The sequence below is a fragment of the Lithobates pipiens genome, unplaced genomic scaffold (assembly GCF_037356315.1).
Source record: "Lithobates pipiens isolate NorthernLeopardFrog02 unplaced genomic scaffold, aLitPip1_a1.2 Scaffold_78, whole genome shotgun sequence".
Taxonomy (NCBI): domain Eukaryota; kingdom Metazoa; phylum Chordata; class Amphibia; order Anura; family Ranidae; genus Lithobates; species Lithobates pipiens.
The window spans coordinates 846,951-861,344 of NW_027507901.1; the positions used below are offsets into that span (position 1 = coordinate 846,951).

At 47.2% G+C, this 14,394-nt stretch overlaps 6 non-coding genes across 6 annotated transcripts; all 6 read right to left on the minus strand.

The window, feature by feature from the left end:
- Positions 1-368: 368 nt before the first annotated feature.
- On the minus strand, positions 369-440 carry TRNAP-AGG (transfer RNA proline (anticodon AGG)). Its single transcript has one exon. It is a non-coding gene; the product is annotated as a tRNA-Pro (tRNA).
- Positions 441-654: 214 nt separating this feature from the next.
- On the minus strand, positions 655-726 carry TRNAP-UGG (transfer RNA proline (anticodon UGG)). The gene has a single exon. It is a non-coding gene; the product is annotated as a tRNA-Pro (tRNA).
- Positions 727-868: 142 nt separating this feature from the next.
- On the minus strand, positions 869-940 carry TRNAP-CGG (transfer RNA proline (anticodon CGG)). The gene has a single exon. It is a non-coding gene; the product is annotated as a tRNA-Pro (tRNA).
- A 3,740-nt stretch (positions 941-4,680) lies between these two features.
- Positions 4,681-4,752, minus strand: TRNAP-AGG (transfer RNA proline (anticodon AGG)). Its single transcript has one exon. It is a non-coding gene; the product is annotated as a tRNA-Pro (tRNA).
- A 344-nt stretch (positions 4,753-5,096) lies between these two features.
- Positions 5,097-5,168, minus strand: TRNAA-CGC (transfer RNA alanine (anticodon CGC)). Its single transcript has one exon. It is a non-coding gene; the product is annotated as a tRNA-Ala (tRNA).
- A 406-nt stretch (positions 5,169-5,574) lies between these two features.
- On the minus strand, positions 5,575-5,646 carry TRNAP-AGG (transfer RNA proline (anticodon AGG)). Its single transcript has one exon. It is a non-coding gene; the product is annotated as a tRNA-Pro (tRNA).
- Between the last annotated feature and the right edge of the window lie 8,748 nt (positions 5,647-14,394).

The window sequence follows — 14,394 nt, forward strand, 5'->3', positions numbered from 1 at the left end:
AAAAAAGAGCCTTCTCTTCCCCAAACGTCTTCTTCCTTGGATGAAAGGAGTTTGCAATCTTTGCCTATTTTGAAAATATCAAGCTCCAAGGGGAAATGATGTCAGGACAAAATCACCTCCTTTCCACCAGTAGGGTCTGGAAAGTAACTCAAGGTCTTGTGGCTTGGACCTCCTGTAACCAAAGGTGGATAAACACCTTTGAAGGAGCAGAACCCAAGAGCCACCTCTCAGAAGAGACGTTTCCAGCACTTTGGAGATGCAAGAGCTGTTAGGCACTTTTGTGCGTTGCAAGCACAGTTGCCTGCATGGATTAATCCACCATGTAAACAAAGCCTCAAGTTAGAATGCCAAGTCTAATGCTAAACAATGGGCTCGTCTGGGATTTGAACCCGGGACCTCTCGCACCCTAAGCGAGAATCATACCCCTAGACCAACGAGCCTTGATTGCTCATACTGGTTTTATTTTTTTATTTATTTTTATTTTTTTTTAAGTCCAACAAGTGCCTCTTGATAGCCAAAACCAAGTGCCTCCTACAACAGCATCTGCAAATTTTGCTAAAAAAAATCTTTTTTAGGGTCAAGGGGACTGGGAGACTTGGAGATGAGGTAAAATCATCTCTGTTGGTTGCACAGAGGGGAAAAAGAACTCCCCATGGGCTCATCTGGGATTTGAACCCAGGACCTCTCGCACCCAAAGCGAGAATCATACCCCTAAACCAACGAGCCGAAAGCTGCTTGCCTATGTTGGCTGGTTTCCCGGGCTAGGCTGAGCAGTAGACAAGGGCACTGCAAAAGTTCAGGCATAGCATAAAGGCACCTTGACTGTGACAAGAAGATGATGGGAAATCGGGCCTGCTACCTAAAGCTTGGGCTCGTCCGGGATTTGAACCCGGGACCTCTCGCACCCGAAGCGAGAACCATACCCCTAGACCAACGAGCCGAGAATGTCACATTCGTTGGAGATTATTTTTTTCCCCCCAAAAAAGAGCCTTCTCTTCCTCAAACGTCTTCTGCCTTGGATGAAAGGAGTTTGCAATCTTTGCCTATTTTGAAAATATCAAACTCCAAGGGGAAGTGATGTCAGGGCAAAATCACCTCCTTTCCACCAGTAGGGTCTGGAAAGTAACTCAAGGTCTTGTGGCTTGGACCTCCTGTAACCAAAGGTGGATAAACACCTTTGAAGGAGCAGAACCCAAGAGCCACCTCTCAGAAGAGACGTTTCCAGAATCACTCAATAAGACATGTGCGACTTTACAACTTGCCCAAAGTCTTGCCCAATATCGCTCTGATCTCAGGCTTCTTTTGATATAACAATATGACAAACATGTCAGATATTTCAAACTGTCCCACTATGCCTCCGGGAATCGGGCAGGCACGTTTCTTGCTCAAAGGCTTAGAGCAGCAAGAATTAAATCAAAAATTTCATACCTTATACATCCTCCAACTAAACGGAAGATCTATAACCCCAAGGAAATAGCGAACTCCTTTGCTGAGTATTATGCCTCGCTCTACAATCTAAAAAATGACTCCAACACCCCTCAACCGAATGAACATACTATAAAGGAGTTCTTAGCGAAAATTAATTTGCCCTCCCTTACCCCTGACCAACTTAACTCCTTGAACTCCCCTATTACGGAGCCTGAGATTAGGAAAGTAATTAGAACCCTCCCTCTGGGGAAGTCTCCAGGCCCAGATGGACTCCCCAATGACTAATATAGGTCTTTTCAAGACAATCTTATACCAACACTTATGAACGTTTATTCAACAGCAATGTCCTCTGCCTCGTTTCCTGCAGAAATGCTTAAAGCATATGTAGTTACCATTCCGAAACCAGGGAAAGAACCCACTTCACGAGCCAACTTTAGGCCGATCTCTTTGCTTAACTCTGATGTTAAGCTGTATGCGAAAATCCTCGCACATAGACTACTCCCGATCCTGCCTGGACTGGTTGGTGCTGACCAGGCGGGCTTTACTCCGGGCAGGCAAGTCTCCGATGCCATGAGAAGAGTTATTAACATTATGCAATATGCCGGGACCTGTCGGGTGTCTTCTCTGCTCCTCTCTTTGGATGCGGAGAAGGCATTCGACAGGATTCATTGGGGTTATATGAGACTCACATTACAAAAATATGGATTTACAGGCCCTATCTTCGCGGGCATAATGGCCCTCTACTCGTCCCCCTGTGCGCAAGTGTATACGTCTAATATGCTGTCGACCACGTTTACCATATCTAATGGTACCAGACAGGGGTGCCCCCTATCCCCTACCATCTTTAACTTGCTCATAGAGCCCTTAGCGGAAAGGATTAGAACTCACCCTAATATTGCTGGCTTTGACCTTCCACATAGCTCACATGTTATCAATTTTTTCGCGGACGATATCATTCTATTTCTAACCTCACCATGAACCTCCCTTCCCTACGCCCATAGCACACTTACAGAATTTAGCAATATATCCTACTATAAGGTCAACTGCACGAAATCGCTTATTCTCCCATAGGACTTCCCTCCCCCCTTTGTGAATCTCTACAGAACGCTTTCCCCTACACCTGGAGCACAGATAGTATAGCATACCTTGGTCTAAAAATTACTGATATCAAGACATTAGCAGACGCCAATTACGGGCCCCTCATAGACAAACTTACTAAGGAAACCAAACGCTTGGCTAATACTGAATTGACCTGGTCGGGTAGACTTGCTACATTTAAAATTCTACTTCTCCCTCAAGTGCTGTATGTCTTCCGGACCCTTCCTATCCCGGTAAAATCGAAACATATCAAAGCTCTGAATTCTCTACTTAAGAATTTAATTTGGAAAAATTCGAGGCCCAGATGCGCAAAACCTTTACTGACCAAACACAGATCGGCCGGGGGGATGGGTCTGGTCGACATACAGGACTATTATAGAGCATCTATCCTTACTCAACTGCGGAAGTGGTTCCACCAACCCTCGGACACTCCTTGGTGCAGTGTCGAACGTGCCTTGAGCCCGACCAAAGATCTCAAACAGCTTCTGATGGTCGACGCCCTACATCCAACTCCCACACGTTTTACCTCCCACTCTCCGTGCCTCCCTAGAGGTTTGGAGGACTTTTCTAAAACTTCCTCTTCCATCTGACAGGCTGACTACCATCCCAATACCCTTATCGACCCTACAACAGGCCATACCCAATATATCACTCACGAGCTGGCAGGAAAAAGGGCTACAACTTATCACTGACCTATATGATGGGAACTCCTTTATCCCGTTCGACGTTCTCCAACTTCGTTTTAACTTATCATCATCCGATAAATATAAATATAACCAAATCCATCACTTTTGCAGATCCATCACATCACCCACCATTCATCTTCCAAAAGAGGCCTGGCAATTTTATAATACTACCCCTATATCTTCTAAAGGTATCTCTTTATTTTATAATCTATTCCAATGTAAAATGGACTTTGTTAAATCACCCCCCTATCAAAAATGGGAAGCCGACCTTCAGACGACCTTTACTATTCCACAGTGGAAGGAAGCTTTCAAGTGGCTATATAGAGCCTCAAAATGTGTGAACCATTGGGAACTGTCACAAAAGATTGCCCTTAGGTGGTATCTTACCCCATACAGGGTTGCCCAGTTTAGCAGAGATGGCTCACCGTTATGCTGGAGGAACTGTGGAGAGGTGGGCAACTTACTCCACATGTTTTGGACATGTAAACATCTCACTAGCTACTGGAACTCCATATTCCGCTCGCTCTCCAGCATCACGGGTTTTATCACTCCCCCCAGCCCGACCCTGGCCATACTAAATTTGGGAATAGACTCTTTCCCACCAGAATTTAGAGTAGTGGTTACCCACGTATTGATAATAGCCAGGTCTCTAATCACAAGACATAGGAAGATGGACAAAGCCCCGGACGTAGCCGAGGTTTTTACTACTATGCAGACCCATTATACCTATAAGTCACTAATAGCAGCAGCGGGGGGAAACAAAAAATATTTTGATAACAAATGGAAGTGTTGGACAACTTGGTATAAACGTACGAACTGATCAGTACCCCAGCCAGGTAGACTGGACCAGACCGCCTACACCCTCCCCACCCCCTCTCTGATTCCCTTCTTTTTGCCCCCTATTACAATTTCTTGCGTGCACAATCTTCGGTAGAATACTTTTATAGTAAAATACTGGTATGACTGAGCTTCTGCAGCCCAGAGATGTCAGATTGTTAGCTCTACAAATGGGTTAATATATATATGATTCACATCCTGATATTCCCTCAACTGCTTATCTGTCGCAATTTGCATTTGTTGGTTTACTTACATCACTGTACCGATATCCTGTAACTGTGGTTTCTGTTTTTATTTATTTTCTTCCTCCTTTTTTTTTTTCCTGTTTTTTTTTTTCTTTTTTTCTTTTCTTTTCCCTTTCTTGCCATTATGCCTAATGCACTGTGGAGATCGGCATCTGTCAGTTGCAAGGAATGTATTTTCTTTTCGCCCTATGTATCCTGTATTTCTGTATGCTAAAATTTTTAATAAAGACTATTTACAAAAAAAAAAAGAAGAGATGTTTCCAGCACTTTGGAGATGCAAGAGCTGTTAGGCACTTTTGTGCGTTGCAAGCACAGTTGCCTGCATGGATTAATCCACCATATAAACAAAGCCTCAAGTTAGAATGCCAAGTCTAATGCTAAACAATGGGCTCGTCCGGGATTTGAACCCGGGACCTCTCGCACCCTAAGCGAGAATCATACCCCTAGACCAACGAGCCTTGATTGCGCACGCTGTTTTTTTTTTTTTTTTTTTTTTTTTTTAAGTCCAACAAGTGCCTCTTGATAGCCAAAACCAAGTGCCTCCTACAACAGCATCTGCAAATTTTGCTTAAAAAAATCTTTTTTAGGGTCAAGGGGACTGGGAGACTTGGAGATGAGGTAAAATCATCTCTGTTGGTTGCACAGAGGGGAAAAAAAACTCCCCATGGGCTCATCCGGGATTTGAACCCAGGACCTCTCGCACCCAAAGCGACAAGGGCACTGCAAAAGTTCAGGCATAGCATAAAGGCACCTTGACTGTGACAAGAAGACGATGGGAAATCGGGCCTGCTACCTAAAGCTTGGGCTCCTCCGGGATTTGAACCCGGGACCCCTCGCACGCGAAGCGAGAATCTTACCCCTAGACCAATGAGCCGAGAATGTCGCATTCGTTGGAGATTATTTTTTTTCCCCAAAAAAGAGCCTTCTCTTCCCCAAACGTCTTCTTCCTTGGATGAAAGGAGTTTGCAATCTTTGCCTATTTTGAAAATATCAAACTCCAAGGGGAAATGATGTCAGGGCAAAAGCACCTCCTTTCCACCAGTAGGGTCTGGAAAGTAACTCAAGGTCTTGTGGCTTGGACCTCCTGTAACCAAAGGTGGATAAACACCTTTGAAGGAGCAGAACCCAAGAGCCACCTCTCAGAAGAGACGTTTCCAGCACTTTGGAGATGCAAGAGCTGTTAGGCACTTTTGTGCGTTGCAAGCACAGTTGCCTGCATGGATTAATCCACCATGTAAACAAAGCCTCGAGTTAGAATGAGAATTCTAATGCTAAACAATGGGCTCGTCCGGGATTTGAACCCGGGACCTCTCGCACCCTAAGCAAGAATCATACCCCTAGACCAACGAGCCTTGATTGCACATACTTGTGTTTTTTTTCAGTCCAACAAGTGCCTCTTGATAGCCAAAACCAAGTGCCTCCTACAACAGCATCTGCAAATTTTGCTTAAAAAAATCTTTTTTAGGGTCAAGGGGACTGGGAGACTTGGAGATGAGGTAAAATCATCTCTGTTGGTTGCACAGAGGGGAAAAAGAACTCCTCATGGGCTCGTGCGGGATTTGAACCCGAGACCTCTCGCACCCAAAGCGAGAATCATACCCATAGACCAACCAGCCGAAAGCTGATAGCCTATGGATGGGCAGTGGTCACCAAGGGTAGGCCAGACTCGGTCATTGAGGTTCCAGTCCTTCCTTCCAGGACCAGAAGGGAAGAAGCCCGCCATCCACCCTTTTTTGCACCACTCCCTGCAGTCTGGAACCCCAACCAGGTATGAAAAATTAAGAATCGTACACGTTGGAGCAACATGATGATCACTTATTCCTCAACCTAATTAGGAAGCATGCTGTGGGTACAAGGACTGAGTCAGACATGTGCAATGTATACAGAGAGAAGATTCACACTTTAACCTAGTATATCTACTCAACACCCGATATTTCATGTTTTGTAGCCACGCCCAACTTTCACCATGCAATGCAAAGTGGGCCCTTTTTCTCCTTTCTTCTGTGGTCCCCAGTGTCCCAGTTCACCTGGTGGTGCATCAATTCTTGGGCAGGTACCCGGGCTTACAGGATGTCCTGAAGCAGGCCAGGAAAGTCTGTGTGCATTTCCGCCGATCATTTAATGCCTGTGCTCGGCTGGCTGAGCTCCAAAAAGAGTTGAACCTGCCCAAGAACCGCCTTATATGTGACATGCCCACCAGGTGGAACTCAACGTTGGCCATGCTGTAGCGGCTGCACATGCAGCAGAGGGCCATCAATGAGTACCTGTGCGACTATGGCACCAGGACAGGGTCAGGGGAGCTCGGTTTTTTCTCACCACGCCAGTGGGGCATGATCAGGGATGCATGCACTGTCCTGTCACCGTTTGAGGAGGCCACAAGGATGGTGAGCAGTGACAGTGCATGCATCAGTGACACTGTACCTCTTGTCCACCTCTTGGAGCATACGCTGCGTGGAATAATGGACAGGGCACTTGAGGCAGAACAGAGGCAGGAAGAGGAGGACTTCCTTGCCTATCAAGGCCCCCTTTATCCAGACAGTGTTCCTGCTGTGCCACCCATCACACAGGAAGAGGATGAGGAGGAGGAAGAGGAGGATGATTGTGTCAGCATGGAGGTGGAGGCTGGCACTCAGCATCAGCAGCAGCAGTGTTGTAGGGATGATTTACAGTCCCAAGAAACACGTGGACTTGTACGTGGCTGGGAGGAGGTAGCTGCCGATCATGTTGTCCTTAGTGACCCAGAGGACTCTGGACCGAATGCCTCAGCTAACCTACGCTGCATGGCCTCCCTGATCCTGCAAAGCATGCGGAAGGATCCTCGTATTCTTCGGATCAAGGAGAGGGACCATTACTGGCTGGCCACTCTCCTTGATGCACGGTACAAGGGTAAGGTTGCCGACCTTATCTTGCCATCGCAGAGGGAGCAGAGGATGAGACATCTCCGGGAGGCCTTGCAGAAAGGTCTGTGCAACGCGTTCCCAGAGACTGGGAGGTTACAAACTCCTGGTCCTGGACAACGTGTTGCTGAGGCATCGGTCAGAAGGAGTGGTGGAGAAGGTGGCCGTCTGACCGATGTGTTCAGACAATTTTTTAGTCCGCAGCCCCAAGGTATGATCGGTTACAGCAACCATCGCCAGCGTCTGATTTACATGGTACAGGAATACCTAGGGGCAAGGTCAGACTTGGACACCTTCCCCACCGAAAATCCTCTGGCTTACTGGGTCTTGAGGATGGATCACTGGCCAGAGCTTGCACAGTATGCAGTTGAGCTACTGGCCTGTCCTGCATCCAGCGTTCTTTCGGAATGCACCTTCAGTGCTGCTGGTGGCTTTGTTACCGATCACAGGGTGCGCCTGTCCACCGACTCAGTTGATCGACTGACCTTCATCAAGATGAATCAGTCTTGGATCACCCACAGCTACCAAGCACCTGAAGCTGATCTAACCGAATATTTTTTTTTTAAATATCACATCCCTTCAAGACTGCCTATGCTGATGCTGAGTGACTATCCTGTTATGTTGATTGTCTATCCTCTTCCTCCTCCGCTGATATGTTGGAAGAACATTTTTGGTTCTGGGTGATGCCACCAGCCCAATTTTTCAGCCCCTGTTTAACAGCGGTGTTTAATTACAATTTTTGATGCAATGCTTTGCAGCAGGGCTCATTCCTGCACCACAACTAGAGTATATGGGAGAGGTTGCAGTGTCGTGGCACCAGCACCAGTGCCAGCAGCCCAATTTTTCAGCTCCTGTTTAACAGGGGCGTTTAATTAAAATTTTTGATGCAATGCTTTGCAGCAGGGCTCATTCCTGCACTACAACTAGAGTATATGGGAGAGGTTGCAGTGTCGTGGCACCAGCACCAGTGCCTAAGGCCCAATTTTTCAGCCCCTGTTTAGCAGGGGCATGTAATTACAATTCTTCATATAATATTTCACAGCAGGGTCCATTCCTGTGCCCACCGAGAATAACTGTGAGGACTTATAGTGTTGTGGCACCAGCACCACAACCACCAAAGGCCCAATTTTTCTACCACTGTTCAACAATGGCATGTAATTACAATTCTTGATATAATCGTTCACAGCAGGGCGCTCCAGCGCCCACCAAGAGTCACTTTGAGGGCTTACAACGTTGTGGCAACACCTTGTTCCGCCATTTCTGCAGAGCATATAGGGCAGGCCCCTTCTTTCAAACATCCAACTTACAAACGTCTCCTACTTGCAAATGGAGGGAGACAACAGGAAGTGAGATGAAAAAAGATGGACGACAAAACAAATTATACAGGGGTGATAACCCTTCCCTATGTTTTCCAAAAAGCTTAAAAATAGATTTTTTGACTGGAGCTACACTTAAAAAATGTACCAGTTCAAAATTAAAAACAGATTATACTTAACACAACAAACCTACACAGTCCCTGTCTTGTTTGCACCGCCGGTATACTGCTGTTCTGAGTATATAGGGCCTGGGGGCCACACGCCTTTCCTTTTTTTAATATGGGTACGGGGTTCCCCTTAATATCTGTACAAGACCCAAAGGGGCTGGTAATGGGCAGGGAGGGCTACCCATGCCATGTTTCTCAATGATTTTCAACCATATTGCAGGAACCAGATATAACATTAAAACTGCAAGCAGTTTTAAATTACTTTTTTTCCGTTAAATGTCATTTTGTGCAGGGACTGTTCTAAACACGGGAAACACGTGGCACTTCACAGGCATACTACAGACACCCCCCAGGCACGATATTTAAAGGAATATTTCACTTTTTTTCACTTTAATCGTCATTGAAATCAGTGCTCCCGCCAAAATGGCCATTTTTAAAAACATTTTAGGCATTGACTCATGTCCCCTGGGGCAGGAGCCAGGTCCCCAAACCCTTTTTAGGACAGTATAATGCATATTAGCCATTAAAATTAGCACTTTTTATTTCGAACGTTTTTATCTATTCCCATAGACTTCAATGGGGTTCTAAAGTTCGTACGAATTTGCGGTCCGTTCGAAAGTTCTGATGCGAACCAAACCGGGGGGGGGGGGTTAGGCTCATCCCTACTCCCCACCAACCAGGTCACCCCTCACTAACCAGGTCACTCCCCACCAATCAGGTCACTCCTCACCAACCAGGTCACTACCCACCAACCAGGTCACTCCTCACCAACCAGGTCACTCCCCACCAACCATGTCACTCCTCACCAACCAGGTCACTACCCACCAACCAGATCACTCCTCACCAACCAGGTCACTCCTCACTAACCAGGTCACTCCCTACCAACCAGGTCACTCCTCACCAACCAGGTCACTACCCACCAACCAGGTCACTCCCCACCAATCAGGTCACTCCTCACCAACCAGGTCACTCCCAACCAATCAGGTCACTCCTCACCAGCCAGGTCACTCCCCACCAACCAGGTCACTCCTCACTAACCAGGTCACTCCCCACCAACCACGTCACTCCCCATCAACCTTGTCACCCCTCACCAACCAGGTCACTCCCCACCAACCAGGCCACTCCTCACCAACCAGGTCACTCCCCAACAACCAAGTCACTCCCCAACAACCAGGTCACTCATCACTAACCAGCCACCTCCCTTCAACTTATATCACAGGTGACCATTTCCAAACCTGCAGATGAAAGACCCTACTCCAAAAGAAATCACTCCCCCCACTCGCTGATTGATATCCCTCCATGACCACCTCCAACCCCCTGCTGACAGACCTCACACCCCCTGCTGACAGACCTTTCACCCCCCCTCCTGACAGACCTCCCATCTCCCCCGCTGACAGACCTCTCTCCCCAGCCTATCCCCACACACCCTCTCACCTGCTGACCTGTGGATGGGGGAATCACTCCTGTAGTGTTATTGTGTTCTGCCAGTGGGGAACCTTCCCTACCCACACAATACAATCATCAGTGTTGCTAACTATAGCTGACAGCACTGATTGTTCTGGGAAAAACCTGACAGGCTGGTTGTACTCAACTCAATTAATAGATTGACTTGTGTACAACCAGCTAGTCCATACATATATCGACTATGGCTGGTCTCGGCTTAATTGGCTTAATTTCAATCCATGTATGGCCCGCTTAACTTCTACGCAGTCCCTAAACATCCGTCCATAAACCTTTAAAATTTTCCTTCCCAGATTCCTTCACCCTTCTCACCTGTACATAGTGCCCGCTGTCATATCCCCCACACTCCTCTCCTGTACATACTGCCCACTGTCATACCCTCCACCCTCCTCTTCTGCACATACTGCCCACTGTCATACCCTCCACACTCCTCTCCTGTACTTACTGCCCACTGTCATACCCTCCACCCTCCTTTTCTGTACATACTGCCCACTGTCATACCCTCCACACTCCTCTCCTGTACTTACTGCCCACTGTCATACCCTCCACACTCCTCTCCTGTACATACTGCCCACTGTCATACCCTCCACCCTCCTCTTCTGTACATACTGCCCACTGTCATACCCTCCACACTCCTCTCCTGTACTTACTGCCCACTGTCATACCTTTCACACTCCTCTCCTATACATACTGCCCACTGTAATACCCTCCACACTCCTCTTCTGTACATACTGCCCACTGTCATACCCTTCAAACTACTCTCCTGTACATACTGCCCACTGTCATGCCCTCCACACTCCTCTTTTGTACATACTGCCCAATGTCACACCCTTCACACTCCTCTTGTGTACATACTGCCCACTGTCATACCCTCTACACTCCTTTCCTGTACATACTGCTCACTGTCATATCCTCCACACTCCTCTCCTGTAAATAGGGTCCCCTGTCATACCCTCCACACTCATCTTCTGTACATACTGCTCACTGTCATACCCTCCACACTCATTTCCTCTATGTACTGCCTGCTGTCATACCCTCCACACTCCTTTCCTCAACATACTGCTCATTGTCATATCCTCCACACTCCTCTCTTGTACATACTGCCCAATGTCATACCGTCTACACTCCTCTCCTGTACATACTGCTCACTGTCATACCCTTCACACTCCTCTTCTGTACATACTGTTTACTGTCATACCCTCCACACTCCTCTCCTGTACATACTGCCCGCTGTCATACCCTTCACACTCCTCTCTTGTACATACAGCCCACTGTCATGCCCTCCACACTCCTCTCCTGTACATACTGCTCACTGTCATACCCTCCACACTCCTCTCCTGTACATACAGCCCACTGTCATGCCATCCACACTCCTCTCCTGTACATACTGCTCACTATCATACCCTCCATACTCTTCTTCTGTACATACCGCCCACTGTCATACTCACCACACTCCTTTACTGTACATACTGCTCACTGTCATACCCTCCACACTCCTTAACTGTACATACTGCCCGCTGTCATACTCTCCACACTGGTCTCCTGTACATACTGCTCACTGTCATACCCTCCACACTCCTCTCCTGTACGTACTGCCCACTGTCATATCCTCCACATTCCTCTCCTGTACATAGTGCCCACTATCATACCCTCTACACTCCTCTTTTGTACATACTACCAGCTGTATATCCCTCCACACTCTTTCCTCTACATACCGCTCACTGTAATACCCGCCACACTCCTCTCCTATACATACTTTTATAACCTCTATACTCCTCTCATGTACATACTGCCCACTGTCATACCCTCCACACTCCTTTTCTGTACATACTGCTCACTGTCACACTCCTCTTCTATACATAATGCCCACTGTCATGCCCACCACACTCCTCTTCTGTACATAATGCCCACTGTCATGCCTACCACACTCCTCTTCTGTACATAATGCCCACTGTCATACCCACCACACTCCTCTTCTGTGCATACTGCCCAATATCATACCCTCCACATTCCTTTCCCTCAACTGCACATCCTTCCCACTTTTATACCATCCATACTCCTCCCCTATGCCTCTTACCCACAAAAACAGTTCTTTAAAATTATATTGAGTAACCTCAATGTTACCAGCTCTAGAATGGGCACTTTTGTTAGTTTAACTAAAGGAAATCTCAATCCTTATATTTGTCCTGCCCATTATTAGTACTCATTTAATTTTGTGATTACTACAGTGATGTATAGAGGAACATAGGGAATGTCAGCTACTCTAAATATACCACTGGTAAAAAAGTGTCCCTGGAAATATTTTTTCAATGTTGGCAACTATGCACTTGGGCACTTCCGGTCACCGGGTCAGCAGGGGTCCCCATGAGAGGCTTCTGGGATCCTGTGATATTAAAGTGGTAGTAAACTTTGCTAACATTACTACTTTTTAGAGGCTGTGAGGTAGGTTATGTCATGATGTACAAGTATGCCCAGCATATTAGCACATTAGGGTACACTTACCTGTCATACTGAGCCCTGCGCTGTGATCTTCATCCGGTCTTCCTCCCGGGTTCTGTGCCTTCAGTCACTTGCCTTGGTCAGGCTGCATTGCTGTCACTCCCACGCATGCTCATGCGCATCCTTTCTCTCTCATCCCCCCTCCCTTACCCCTCACTCCTCTCTCATTCCCTTTCTTTCTCTCTCACCCTCCCTCTTTATTTAATTTCATTTGTTATACCCAAAAAAAATTGCATTTTATTTATTTTTTTATTTATAAAAAGCCCCACCATCAAAATCCTCAGCACCAGGCCCCTGATTTTCTTGATCCGGCCCTGTGTAAGGGTGGGGGAAAGGGAGACAGGCAAAGCACCAGATCGAGTGAGGACTTAGGTACGTAGAAAGAATCATCTAAAAAATGTTTAGGCTTTAGAAACAACTTAAGGAGTCGGCCCCTGCTGCCTCCTTCATAACCAAGGACTCATCCGCTGTCAGCCGGGGATTCCTCGCTGACAGCTGAAGGCCCTTCAGGTTTGGTATTGGTTTTTGGAAAGCTCAAAAATGGCAGGGAAGCCTCATGTTGACAAGGACAAGGCCTTCTTCCCTAGAACCCTGCCCTATGGTGGTGGGGGTGACTTATCAGAATCTGGAAAACCCTTTTAACAAGGAGGCCACCAGATCCTGTACCCCCCCCCCCCCCCCCCCTCCCCATGTGAATGAGTAGGGGTACATAGAAACATCCACCACAAAGATGACAAGTAAATAAAACCAGTAAACTGTTTTTGAGAAGTTTTTTTTGTTAACCCCTTCCCACCCGCCATATAGCAGAATGACGGCCGGAAAGTGGTTAAGTTATCCTGACTGGGCGTCATATGATGTCCACAAGATAAGCCGCGATCGCATGCATGCGGGGGGAGTGCAGCGCGGCGATCGTTGGTGTGGTGTGTCAGTCTGATGCACCGCATCATTGTTCTCGGTAAAGAGCCTCTGATGTAGGCTCTTTACCATGTGATCAGCCATGTCCAATCACAGCTGATCACAGCATAAACAGGAGAAGCTGTTTATCAGCTTCTCCTCACTCGCATTGACAGGTGCCAGTAGAGGAGAGCCGATTGGTTGCTCTCCTCTACTGAATGCCACCCACACACAAAAAAAAAAAAAACCTGCTGACCACCAACACGTCGACACCTGATGCTTGAGTTCCACCATCTGGCATGCCACCTCCCCCTACTGCCTAAGTAAACAAAGGGTGGCAAGGTCAATGATGTCATAGACCATGCATGGACACATCCATATTTGGTCAATGACATCACTGGGTTGCCCCACCCCCTTGTGATGTAATTTACAAAGCATGACTGTGTCCATGTATTGTCAATGACATCACCAGGTGGCCCCCTGCCCATAAATACAGTAGGTGGGTCAGCCATCGGGTTATGAATATTTAACAGATTGCAGCAGATGCCTGGGAAGAGGCGCTCAGAAGGTGCTGGAGGAAGGTAATAAATGTTTGGAAGGCCTGCTCAGAGGGTCTTTGTCCTGGGGCTGATGCCCCTAGGGTGCAGCCTGTGTACTGAAGGTGCTGTTTGGGTCTCTGCAAGTGCTGGGCCTGGAGAAGATATGCTGAAAGGATTATTTTCACCTGGAAGTAATTATGTTGAAGTCTGGAGAAGGATCTTTGCGTTCCTTACTGAAGAGTGCTGCATGGAAGCTGAGTGGCAGACAGCTGTCAGAAGACACCATGAGTAGGACTTGGTTCTGGACTTTCAGGTGTGCAGGAAGGA